Raw genomic sequence first — 14,063 nt, 5'->3', positions numbered from 1 at the left:
AATTTAGAATGGACAACGGCAACTTGTCTTTTTGGTTTTTTATACAAATTTGAGTGGACGACTATCGCTGCCCGAAGAGCCGGAGGAAACTAGACACGCGTGACGGGACCGCCACACGACGGGGCCGCCGCCCCGGGAGAGCCGTGGAAAACTAGGCACGCAAGCGCTTGGAACAACGAAAGAGAGAGAGAGAATGCTGCGAGTTTTTGTTGACGCTCATGAAAAACCCACGAAACCTTAACCATAAACTGCTTCGCTGTAAAATTCTCATCGATTTTGAAAGTATAGGGAGCATTCACTGGCGGCCATAGCTGTGTGCGCGACAGCTAATTGCGTCCTGATGGCAAACTTAAAAAAAAATAATTGGGGTGTGTGTACGTTTACGCAGCCTAGAACTTAGTCTGCCTAACGGACGAATTGTTTCCCAGCTGTAGATAAGAAATTTAGCCAGCGCAGTAGAACCGCTAGCCTGGCGTCTTTAACGTGCATCACGCAGTAGTGATACACGACCGCACGCCGGTATGATGCTCATCCAGATTGAAACGGGCAGGGGTGAGGATTGAACCAAGGATTCCTGGGTTCTGCAGCGCGAGCTTTCGCTCTACGTGCTCCGATCTGGTGGCGATCTTCCACAGTTCTTTTGCAACATGTATTCCACACCACCAAGATTGCCACTCTTATCAGCCTATTAATGGAAGCTCGTTCTGAGCATGCGCTCCAAACAGCACCTTCAAATATGGCGTCCAGTGAATACCCTCCGTTGCGGTACCTTCTCGATACACTGGGTTCAAACCATATCAAGCACAGCGGTTTGCCACTTTGCCGTATCGCTTGTAACGCAGGGGGATCCTACCTCGCGAGGTTGCGGAGACAATTCCAGGCTTTCGTCAGAATCGCTGGCAGGATATATGCACATACCTGCCAACCTGTGGACGTTAGAAATCGTAACACACCCGCGGCCGCGGAGGGGAGGAGAGGGGCGAGGGAGGGGGGGGGGGGATATACTCCGCGACAACTTTTCTTGGCAATGCAGTGGAAGGTACGTCCCGCGTCCCCTCTCCCATTTCGAGTGTACGCAGGCTTTCCTCCTCCCCCATTTCCGGGGAGAGGAGGAAAGCCTGCGCACACTCAAAATGGGAGAGGGGACGCGGGACGTACCTTCCACTGCATTGCCAAGGAAAGTTGTCGCGGAGTATAGACCTTTTCTGTGTACTCTCGTCCCCAGCCACCTCATAGGCGTATCCGGTATGGGCGATGAAAAAATAATAAAACGTTTCAACCTGTAACTAATAAAAAAATAAGGGGGAAGCAAAACGATAATGTGTGACGGTTACGCTTTTATCCTAAATGCTTTTTCTTGGCGTGGCAAAGGCAAAACAATGTTTTCGCCCATACTGGAAGTGACGTCAATTCAAGATGGCGGCGCACTTGCAGAAAAGGTCTATAGTAAGAGGCAGACACTTTTTGGCTAAACGCTTGCATCACACGTGCACGTGCGACAGAATTCAAACTTCTCTGCTTTCTTAGACGGCACGAAGCACGGGAATTCCAACGTGTAGGATTTCAGGAACACCTGAAACTGTACCTCTTTTGAGGTTTGGAGTTCGCCATTGCGCCACGAAGCCACCGCGGTTAGGGGAATGCTATGATTATACGTGCAACAAACACAGACACCGCTCTGCTTGCCACGAAACTGGCCGAAACAGCGAGGCCCAACACGCCAAACCAACGTGGGCCGCCTCTATGTGCGCCGCCGAACACATGAACGAAGGCTTTGGGCTTTGGATCGGTTTTGGATCCGTGGCCACCGGAGAGGCGGATAGTAAAAACCACGACGCTGCCGTGGACGCAGCGAGGGGCTTAGAATGATAAACCGGAAGTTCGGAAGTGAAACCCCCCCCCCCCCCCCCCCCCCGGTTGCCGCCATTTTGTACGCAAAAGTGACCACTCGTCACGTGACCTCCCAAGAGCCGTGACGTCACCGGTAAGATGGCAGCGCCCAGAGCTGGCGGATGCGAGTTTGTTCGGTGCGCGGTAGCCGCGATGTGTAACTACTTTCCCACGACTTCGGTCTTCTTCGTGCTCGCTGACGCAGGTATAATGTGAAAATATGAAGGAATGAGACTTTATACCCTTTTTCCGCAAGATTGCCCTGGATCATCTGGATATTAACGCCTGTGAGACAGCATCAGCCGTATCGCCGTACCGGTGCTCGGTTCCCGGATGTGTTCGAGGATCAATAGAACTTTGAGTGCTTTTAGCACGAAATTTTCGCATTCTCTTAGCTTTGTTTGAACGTTGGAATTTCTGAGAATCGACGCGAAATGTATGCGCCGGACGTAGAACCTAGGGGAATTCGTTTCAGCCCTAGGTAACTGCATAATCACAGCCAACTTTTAGCGACGAAGCTCCTGCGATCTTTACGTTTTGTACTTGTAAACAATTTTACGATATAACTCCTAGCATATTATATTCGCATTTTTCTAGCTTCGTTTGAACGTCTGAGAATCGAAGCGAAAGGTATACGTCGCGTGAGGGCCTAGGGGAAGTTGTTTCAGCCCTGCGTCACCTAATAACCATAGAAACTTTCAGCGAGGAAGCTCCTGCGATCTTTAACCTTTTGTGCTAATCGACGATTCTACATTCGATCGCTTTTCTTCCTTTTTTTGTGAGTGCGAATTGCACACTTATTTTCAGCTGCGAGGAGGACGTTTTTATGGAGTGTGGGGATGAATAAATCGTTGCAGGTACTTGCTTCAATGCTATTCGGCTTGCTATAAGAACAGCAGTTTTGGTGTACGCATAGATTAACTGCACATTTTTCTCTTTCGTAGGATTTACTGCAGCAATACTTTTTTCATCAAGAGTGCACTGTATGAGTTGGTCAATTATTTACTTGTTTTAGTTACCTGTACAAGATGATTCATATTTGTGTTCATCCCTTACCCGAAAAGCAGTCTTGTTGAAAAATGTTGACTACCATTCCTTTTGGTCTCTTCAATAGACTTTTTTCAAAAGTGTGGGCTGCTTATACTTCGTATCACCGTAACTTTTAAAAGACCTACCGCCACAGCCCCCTCGTGCCAATCAGAGAGACGGAGTGAAGGCGTGTGACAAATCTGTGCTGACGAGCACTCTGATGATATGTTGTCATGTGCCTCTTTCCAACGTGCATATTGACTCACCGAGAATCTTGCCTTCGCCGCTTGCCAAATTGTGATGGAACGAATTACAGTCGCTACTACTCTAATTGCCCAAGGCCTTCATACTTTGGGCATTTGTTCGGCAAGAATGTTATGTCCGCCATCACTGTGAACTCGGCTGAGCGCCTATTGGACTCGAATGCTGCATTAGCGTTCGACGTGAACTGGGGTATATTCGTGTGCTTTACGGTGAAAAACAAATGGCGACAGTCGTGTTGCCGGATGGGGTTTTGCAAAGGGTCTATTGTGTCCAACGTATAGGAAGTGTCCTGCTATATAACAATGCACCAACACATACTATTAAACTACATGCCCAGAGGTGTGTTTGTTTTTGCAATTAACAAGTTACAGCAGTGTGCTTTAATGTTATTATCGTGTGTGTAGTTTTAAGTATTCTCTCTGCAATGCCTTCAGAGGCCCCTGGAGCGAATAAATTAATAAATAACATTTTCATATCACTGGAGTTGGTTTTCGGATGTGCCACATGTAACAGGATACCTTGCTGGGCTGGTTGGTTGCACGACATAATGAGAAACAGCGCAAAAGGGACAGGACAGCGTATGTCCTGTGTCCTTCTTCTACTTTGTGTCCTGTCCCTTTTGCGCGTTTCTCATTATGTGATGCACCACATGTTCAGGAGAACTGTAAATGCAACCAGTTTGGTATGTCCCATTAATTAATATTGAGGGGTCAGAGATGCGAGTGTCCTCAAAAGGTCCAGCACGTGCGGTGAACACAATTCTTTGTGTATAGACTCTGAAGGCGTAAAGGCGAGCGGAAATATGTTTATTTGGTTAGTGTATCAAATATATTTATTTCCACTTGATTACATAATTATCGGTTCTTTGCAAATGGTTCCATAACGAGCTCTTTCTGCGACAGTCTTGTGTCAGGTGTTCAGTCGTAATACCTGTGGTCTTTGTTGTTGAATGACGCTCCTGGCACGTCGGTGTTCAGTTTGGTCGAGTGGCAACTTTGACCGACTGATGCCGTCTTGTAATCATACGTCATGTGCGGCCACTGACATCTGATGCACTGAAGCTGCAGGGCTGGATTTTCATCCGCAAATTTTCATGGTAGTTTTCTGCATCAATGCAGCAAGCTCGGGCATGTATGAATGCTTCGGCGTTGGGGTGTCTCGTTGAACTGGCATTGAATAGTAACGGGTAGCCGATGGCGGTCGTCGTGACTTTGTGGCACAAGTCGCCCTCGGTTCGTCAGATGCCGCTTCGCTCAAAGAAGTCTCCAGATGAATTGCCTGTCGAACTTGTTCCGAAACAATCTCGGCAATCAAAATAAAAGCCGGGCAACTGTTGACAGGAAGTAGCTTCCTGATCTCTTCCGGACAACGTCGTGGATGTCGCGGATGCCTGGGAGGCTGGCGTCGAAGTTGCAGCTGGACGACTCGAGTATCGAGAAGTTGGAGAGTTGTTGATAGTGACAGGTTCGGGCCTGCAGTGTACATTCAATGTTGGAAGCCTCGGTGATATGAACACTTCGACTGTTGTCGTGGAGTTGCGGACAAGGCTGCCGAAGGTGTTATACCTCACATGAGGGACATGGGATTCCTAGCTTCTTGTCTTCTGTAACATCAGGGTTGGCGTGGGTGCTCGATCAGGCCCAAAACATCTTCTACGAAGGTGGTGACGCTCTCGTTGGGGCCGCATCCTGGACATAATCAGGAATTCGACCCTCTCTGGTAAATGTTGACTGATGAACGTGCACTTCAGCTCGATCTTGCAAACTTCCCACTTACTTAAGGAGGATTCGTGGTTCTCAAATCAGTGTCTGGCAGTTTCTTCCTCGAGAAGTATAGGTTCTATAAGAGCTGGTTGTCCGTCTACCCACTGTGGCGGGCGACACGGCCATGATTTTGACCAAGATTTCGGTCTGTTGTAAGAGGAGTATGTTGTATGCAGATACGAAGTTGAGTCAATAGTATGTAGAGGAAAACCAACCGAACTTCACGAATCAAAATGCATTTATATCCAAATGTCTGTTGTAATCAGGTCTCTTGTAATGAGCGTAGACTGTATTTCAATCCAGCTCTCGACGTCTTCATACACCCTGCGTGAAGGGGCATCGCAGTGCGAGGTGCGACGGGCATGCAAACGATGGTGGGAGCAGACGCGGTTTGCTGCTACATGTTTGTCATTGTTGGCTTAGTCAGCTTTGGTTTTTCTGGCAAAAGACCGAATTCCGGTGCTTCTTGCTGGTAGCAGCGACTGGCTCGGATTTCAGGTTCTTCGTGGTGTATTTCCGAGTTTCGTCCTTGTGGTACTCGCTCGTCTTGCGGTTTTTCTGCCGGACTCGGGATAGGACTTGGTTCACGGCTCGCCGGGCGTTTAAGACGCGGGATAATCCGCCACCCGTGTCTTGATTGTTATCGGGCAACTCGGCTGAGGAGCCGCCAGGGTCCACACAGAGTGAAGGGCTATGGGTAAAGTGCGCAGCACCTCCACCAGAACATACGATGACAGCTGAGCATGGCCTGGAACTTTCCAGAATGGTAAATATTGATAGAAAATAGGACTAGAGCAAGCATCCGTGACATTATAACAAAACAGACAGAAGAGAGTCTATCCTGACCACTAAAAAAGCTGCATTGCTTTAGTGGCATTCTCTCCGAATAAATCCTCTCCTTCGGGGTTTGGCGACTGCCGTGGACGAGCTGAACTGAAATGGATGTGGGACCAGTTTTCTGGTAGTGAGCCGCTGCAGACTGTCGTTGCACAGCGGCGTGAACGGATGGACTGGGTAGGTTACACGGGCGATGAAATGCCCGCACAGCTTGCAATTCGCGCAACGAGTGTTGATGAAAATTTGTGTCGACGAAACGCGCGACAGACCAGCGGAATCAATACCAACTGCAACACTTGTGCTCCGTGAAAGTGCACGTCTACGCCGGAACAATTTGGTAAGCAGCACAGTATCACCTAAAGCATGGCACAGGAACTACAAGCTTTAAGGAAGCTCTCCGGTGCACCGCACAAACAACCAAAGTGAACCTTCGGTCATTTGAACGAAGCGGCACCGCGATCGCACATTGCCAAGCACGACTCACGCAATTTCCGTCGCTAAAATGTGTATCCAAATATATTGCACACGCTTCACTGCAGACCTCGAAAATCCTGATGGTCAACGAGAGCACAGAAACATCGCCTTAAAATTTATCCTAGCGGTATCCGAAGCCGAGGTCCGAACAACGTAGGGCCGATTGTCTCTTTCGTGGCAATATCCCCGTCGGTCACAAGCGAAATGCACACCGTTCATCCGTATTTTCACGTTATACCTACGTCGGACACCACGCTGAACTCTGAAGTCGCTTTCGACCGGCCTCATACAACCTCATATGACGGCTTCCGCGTCTGAAATCAACTCGCCGAGACGAACGACAACGAACAAAGCATCCCACAAGCTCCGGCCAATGCTTCGGCCCAGCTGGGGCCAGCCGCTGCCTGGGCACTGCCATCTTTCCTGTGACGTCACGTATTTGGTTTGGTCACGTGACGAGTGGTCAAATTTGCGTACAATGGCAGCAGCCTTATGGGGGTCACTTTCGAGGGCAGACCGGAACCCCGGTTTATCGCTCTAAGCCCCTCTACATCGTTGCGTGGACGGTACCTATCGCCCTTCTTGTGGCGGTGTTAGGTGCCGTCAGCAACAATTTTACGCAAAAAAATTACAAAAAAAAAAAAAAAAAAAACTTATTTGTTTTCTTATAATTTTTTTTTCGTAACTTTTGTAGCAGGATTTGTAAAATTGTAAAATTAGTGCTATTTCGTACATTTTACGAAAAATAGGTATGTATGCAGGTGTTCTTGAGATACCCCACTTTCACGGTCAGCGACCGGCTCCGGCTCCGGTACGCAGTTGAGTGCATCCCCGATGCCTGAAGAACGCTGTTGAGCACGTAGTGTTTGTGTGTGTGTGTGTGGAAGTGGGGGGGGGGGGGGGGGCGCTTTTTGCGACAGTTCTCCGTGATGGAGTTCCTGGGTGGTCCGAAAACAGACGCACGTAGGAGTGAGTGGGCCAAACGGAGCAGACGGACCAGCCTCTTCGAAGTTCGTTTGGCATAATCAGTTAATTGCACTTGGTAGTCGCTGTTTAGACTTTGTGGCCGGTTTGTCTTGCTGCATACCCGACCCGGAGGAATAACATGGAGCCAACGGTTTCAACAACCAGAAACTACATTTAATTGGACATGAACAAGACGATTAACATTGTTTCCAGCGGTGCCTGAGTCCAGGCAGCGACTGCCTGTGCGCCGCCTCTGATCCGCCTTATCAAGGCGGCGCACGCGATGGGCGCGTGGCCGACTTCATTCCGCCGCCACGCGGGAAAGTTCGCCACCTGTTCCAAGCAGTCAGGCAGCTGGGCTGGGGAGCCTCCAGGGTGCCCACAACTTTTTTGATGCTCCAGATGGCAGTGTCTCCTTTGAATGGCATAGGACGTCTGGTAAAATATTATGTCAACTATAGCAGTTTTTTTCTCGCCTTCTTTTTTTCTTGAACTTTTGCTTTTCTTTTTTTAACGCCCCACTTGGATGCTTGTGACCTGACATTTGGACTGTGAATAGAAATTAGCTTTGCCAGCGGAAGGACAAGGCCTCATTATATTGCGAGCTTTCATAACTCATACCGGGGCATTAAAATAATACTGGTTAATACAAAGCGATCTGGTTTACCACCTTCTACTCTGACTCAACAAACTTGGCCGCTCAGAGGCAGGAACACAAAGCCCAGTATTTGAGAACGTTCTCCAAGTGTTTGCAGTGCGGTATCTCATTTCTTTGTTTTTCTTTGTTAATCCCGAGAAATGCTATCATATGTAACTTTTTTTTTTCTGAAGGGCTGAGGCACTTTTTTATCTTCATTACGCAGTGACATTTCCAACTCATTGTTACAAAGAAAACGTTCCGCACTGTTGGGCTGTCACGCATCTGACAATCGCCGCCGCGCCTGGAAGACATTCCTTCAACAACTGCACTCTTTTTTTTTTCTTTTTTTTTTTTGCTTTATTGCTTTTGTTTTTTGGCCGCAGCTTTTAAAAAGACTGTCGAGCTGCCGCCCACCGCCTCTTCGCATTTCGTTTCCTCGGTGAGTCTGCCTGACATTATCATCCGTCTGTCCTGCTCCCGGTGTAGCCTTCTAGCCTTTGCCTGCTCACTCTCTCCATATTGAACCTTAGAAACTAACCAAATATCGAAGATTGGTTAGTATTTAAAATTCATATATGTACATCTATACGACTGCTGCGCATATGTATACATATACGCAGCAGTCGCCGTGTTCCTGAGGTCACCCAGATGTAGGTCCCGGCACTGTCTCCCGTCGTCCCTGATGATAAGGACATTAATTGTGTGTTTGGCCGCTTAGTCTCTTGTGAAGTGTATATTCTTCGCATATGAGAATTTTCCCAACAAAGGAGATCTCTGTGTTGGAGGTGGTTGAGGGTGGCTATGTGGGTTATGTATATAGGATGTTTGAGAAATAAACCAGTTAGCTGAGCTTGAGACGTTCCCTTCTGTGTTTGCTCCTTCGACTAAGAGTTTTTTTGTTTTTTTTTCCTTTTCTGCACCACAGTATCAGGTGTTCAACGACATGATTTGATACATCATTTTGTTTTTACAAACGCCTTTTTTTAAAATTACACCCATTGGCATTGACCATTATGCTAAATTGATTTTTTTTTATCACACTGCGTACAATTTGTTACTCCAAACGACACTCATGTTCCTTATGTACCAGTGAAGTCGTCTGCTTCACAATAGTTTTTGATTGGTACGTATAGTCTCTCTGATGTACAGTAAAGGCTTGTTCACACACTTGTAACCGCGGACGACCGAGAGAGACAAGACCGGTCTTCAAGCCTATTGCGACGTCTTAGGACCGGGTGCGCTGCTGCGGAGCTGGTCTTAAGATGTAAGAGCCTTAAAAACCGGTCTTGTCTCTCTCGGTCCTACTCGGTTGCACGTGTGTGAATGGGTTGTAAAGCGTTTGCAGTAGGCACTTTACCAATATGTATGCAATGAAAGTTAAAATTAAAAAAAAGAAGAAAAAACTTGCGTAGATCAATGGTTTGTTAACGAGGGAATTCAATCGAGGGAAAAATTCTGAAATGCATTAATAATGTTTGTCGCGAGACCGTAGCTTTAAAGCATACTCTCTCTATAAAACGATCTCTGTCTCTCTCTCTTTATATATATATATATATATATATATATATATATATATATATATATATATATATATATATATTTGTTTTAAAAAAACCGTGAAAGCAACAATAATGCGGTTTGTGCAGGTGGGTTATACGGCCAGGCGGACATTATGCGGGTGGCTAACCTTTGCGATAAGTCGGTTAATTAATAAAATTCGTTAATTAACTTTTTAATTACTTGAAATAAACATATGGTTTCAATTAGAAAATTGCTGAGCATCATCGAAAACCCTTAAATCAACTATTTTTAGCAGGATATAACGCCAGGGCAGCATTTTACGGCGTTCTGTAAAAACGCTCTATTTGGACGCATTTCCAGATTTCGGTTTCTTATCGGAGCGCATCTACGCGCCCGCGATCCTGCTCCCCGGTGGTCGCGACGCGAAGCCACCTCCTCGCCTCCCTCGTAGAATGGAAGGAAGTACGGCGCACGTGTGTTGCGCGTCTCAGCCACTGGGGAGCAGGACCGCGGGCGCGGTGATGCGCTCCGATAAGAAACCGAAATCTAGAAACGCGTCCAAATGGAGCGTTTTACAGAACGCTGTAAAATGCTTCTCCGGCGTTATATCTTTCCAAAAATAGTTGATTTAGTGGTTTTCGATGATGCTCTATAAGTTTCTAATTAAACCCATATGTCTATTTCCGCCAATTAAAAAGTTAATTAACAAATTTTAATTAATTAGCCGACTTATCGCAAAGATTAGCCACCCACATAATGTCCGCCTGGCCGTATAACCCACCTGCACAAACCGCATTAGTGTAGCTTTCACGTTTTTTTTTAACCAAATGTGTAAGAATAAAAAAAAACAAAAAACCCTGTATATATATATATATATATATATATATATGCGTGTGTGTGTGTGTGTTTTAAGCTTTACAGATTCGTTTAAAAAAGCCGTGAAAGTTACACTTATGCGGTTTGTGCAGGTGAGCTATACGGCCAGGGGGACATATGTGGGTGGCTAATCTTTGCGATAAGTCGGCTAATTAATTAAAATTCGTTAATTGACTTTTTAGTTAGTGAAAAGAGACATATGGTTCCAATTAGAAACTTACTGAGCGTCATCGAAAACCACTAAATCAACACTTTTTAGAACGACTTGAAGCTGGTGGGAAACACTGGGGCGCGCCAAAGTTACCACTCGTGAAGCAGGCGCAAAGCTAGCAGTGGCGGAAATAATGCTTTATTTTCTGATGCCCCAGAACAACCAGCCGGTCAGAAAACGGCGGCACATAAATCAAAATCAAAACACAGTCCAGGTTAATAAACACATCTGACGAGAATGCCGTGCAGATTAAGAGCCAAACAGATACAACTTAAGCTCCGTTTAAAAAAAAAACAGACAAATCTGAAAATACGTCAACATAAAGAGATAGGTTATTCAAACAGTTCTGCATTCTTATTAATGGTGACAATTTTGCTTCAATAGATGGGTAAAATATGCGTGAACATCTAGAAACACTAGCCGGCACATGAAATCGCAATGATGACGACAAATTAGTATCTACACGTCCGTGAATCATTTTATGTAAAAATAAAAAGATCACGAGCAGTTCTTCTTTTCGACAAGTCGCGTAAAGAAAGCTGTTTGAGCATGTATTTATAGTTTAAAAAAAATCTCTGAAAATATCTGTCATACACAATGCGAATAAATCGTCTCTGAAGTTCTTCGATTCTTGCTGCATCAGTTACCGTCAGCGAATTCCATACGGCACTACAAAACTCGAGCCTAACACGAACCAAAGAACAAAATAATCGAATGATGCACAGTGGATTAAAAAAATCCCGCGCCAGGCGTGATATAATCCCTAACATCCTAGAGGCAGTGGTGACGATTTGGGCTACGTGGTATGAAAAAGAAAGGTAGCAGACAAAATAAACACCTAGGTCACGAATTTTTTAACACATTCAATTGAAGTATTGCCAAATAGATACGGATAGGAAATAATTTCACGTTTTCTACGCATCGTCAGAAGTTTTGTTTTATCTGAATTGACCACTGATAAGTTATCAGAACACCACTCTGATATGCGGGAAACGTCATCTTGTAAAATAACACGATCATTCGTCGACTGAATTTTTAAATAAAGCTTGATATCGTCTGAAAATAAGAGCAAATGCGCATTCCTTGCACAAGATTTAATATCACTAATAAATACAAAAAAAAAAAAAAAAGAAGCGGCCCCAGGTTTGACTTTTGAGGTACACCCGAAGTTGGTACAAAAATGTCTGATAAGCTATTCAAGACACGAACGTTACTTTGACGATCATTCATATAACTGCTGAACCACAATAAAAGTATGGATGACACACCATATAAAGAAAGTTTATGCAAAAGCAATTTGGTGGTTTACCTTATCAGAGGCCTTCGATGAATCAAAATAAACAATATCGACTTGCCCTCGCGCAACAAAAAACGGCACAGTGTAATTGAGTAGTGAACAAAGGTATGTCTCTACCGAACGACATCTTACAAATCCATGTTGACCGGTGCTCAGTTTCCGAAAGAATTGAAAATAAACACGGGTGTACATCACTATTTCAAAAACTTTTGAAAAAGTACATAGTAACAACACAGGGCGGTAGTTCTCTACCTTAGACATGTCACCAGCTTTGTGTACTGGTACAACGACATACTTTTTTTTATAGACTTGGAAAAACACATTTTTTAAGCGAAATATTGAATACATGTTCCAGTAAAGGGGCAGCAATATGAGCACAGCCCTTAACAATAAAACTAGGTATGAAATCTGCACCAACGGATCGCTTTGGTTTTAATTTTTGTATTGCCTCCAATATTTCGTCGGTACTAACTTGGTTGATTGACAAAGTGTCATTACAAGCAATGTTACCGACAGAATTCGTGTTCTGGGGAACACCCGCAGAATAAAAATCGCTAAAATAGTTTCAAAGTGTATTGACTACTTTTTCGGGACAAGTTACATAATCCGTGTCACTACGTAAAAATGTGTTCCTATACTTCGTTTCAGCTTCGGTCCGAGCGCGGCCGATGTTATCAGTCAAAGGGCCAATCACACAGCGCAAAAAGCGCAGCGTCATGGTGTGCTAGGCTTGATGGGACTAGCCGGCGGAGGAGCGCGCACAGAGAGACGGCGAATACCGGCTGGTCCTATCAACTGCAGAGAGGACGTCATGACGTTTACCTGCTTCGCTGTTTGATTGGTCCCTCGGCACATAACATCGGCCGCGCTCGGTCCTAAGCTGAAACGAAGTATATAGTTGACACTTTTGTATGCCTTACAAATTGCCAGAATTTATCGGGTTCGCGGCACAGGCAGCTCTCTACTCCTCCTTCATAAACACATTTATCATGCTTAAACAACCTTTTTAACAAGCGCTCGGTAAACACTGAATTTCATATAATATAGTTCAACGCCACTTCTTTTAAACAATTTATGAAAATGTCTTTCTTGCACATATAATATTTTAATTCCTTCGAAAACAAAAAGGGATACTTAGACGCTTTAGAAAAGCGCTTAGGAATAAACAAATCGACTGACTTCCTTACTATCTTTGTTAAGGATTCAGTCGCGGAATCTACACAGTCATCACCCAGGACCGTCGATCAATCATAATTTTGAAGGAACTTATATAGCTCTAAATAATGACCATTACTAAAATCGCAAGTGCTGAAATGTTGTACACACAACCTTTCGGATAAGCAAAAAACTACGATGAAAGGTGGATGAAAAACATCAGGTCGTGCAAGGAGATCACTGTTTGCATTACATTTTCAATAGCACAGTTTGAAAAAAAAAAAATCAGCAACATTTCTGGCACAATTTTTCAACCTAATGTGCTGACAAAACCCGTTAAAATGAATGAAGTCAAGTAATCGGGACACTTTATTGCTCACACTAGTCATTAAACCAGATGGCCAATCCACGACAGGAAGGTTAAAATCCACGTATATATGGGCTTTGAACTTTGGAAAATCAACTTGCTTTTGAAGTACTTTTAATGGTTGGCAAACACAATGGGACCTGATAATTGGGAGGGGGGGAATAATAATTCTCAATAAGGCAATTAAAACCGTCACCGGATGATAATTTAACCCAAACACATTCCGCATAGGACTCCGAATCCCGCTTTCTGATCGAGTTGAGCGACTCGCGTACCGCAATTAATACACCAACACCAAACTTCTGTCCCGTGGCACTGTAATCTCGATCTTTACGATACACGTTATAAAAAGATGAAAACTACCTCGCGCTTGAAATCTCTCATAAAAGCCAACTTTCAGTGAACCATATAACGTCTAAATTTGTAGAGACAGTACTGGTCATACATTCATCTGCCTTTGTCCGCAGACAGCGAGTGTTTTGATAGTAGCACTTAAGGTTTCTGGCCATTTTTATATGTACTAGGGTTATTCTGTAGAGTCGAGTGCAAATAAACTGGTGAAATATGCATCTCTCCGGCCACACGTCTGGGTTATTAATCGCTTCAAATAGGTCTTCGGATACAGAGAGGTGAAAATACGAGTAGAAGGGGAATTTTGTTTTCAGCTTCGTGCAGCACACATATTTTCCACTCAGGAAAGGTTTAACGAGAGAAGCAACATCCATTACCGTTGTTTTGGGGTCGAATCGGGATGTAAATAGAGCTTTCTGAGC

At 44.9% G+C, this 14,063-nt stretch overlaps 1 protein-coding gene across 5 annotated transcripts in view; it reads left to right on the top strand.

Moving 5' to 3' along the window:
• LOC8028527 (transmembrane protein 163) overlaps nucleotides 1–14,063 on the top strand; it is a 133,028-nt gene that overhangs the window by 55,746 nt on the left and 63,219 nt on the right. Inside the window, exon 1 of one of the 5 annotated variants that reach the window (XM_040205328.2) lies at nucleotides 8,247–8,302. The exons of the other annotated variants lie outside the window; for them this stretch is intronic. The gene's annotated coding sequence lies outside the window, so the exon portion shown is untranslated. Of the gene's footprint in view, nucleotides 1–8,246; nucleotides 8,303–14,063 lie in introns of those variants that run through there. 5 annotated transcript variants of the gene reach the window in all.

Source organism: Ixodes scapularis, unplaced genomic scaffold, assembly GCF_016920785.2.
Source record: "Ixodes scapularis isolate PalLabHiFi unplaced genomic scaffold, ASM1692078v2 PGA_scaffold9__187_contigs__length_104089568, whole genome shotgun sequence".
NCBI classification, from domain to species: Eukaryota; Metazoa; Arthropoda; class Arachnida; order Ixodida; family Ixodidae; genus Ixodes; species Ixodes scapularis.
Note: the sequence above shows the minus strand (reverse complement) of the source record. Positions and strands in the feature narration are given on the sequence as shown.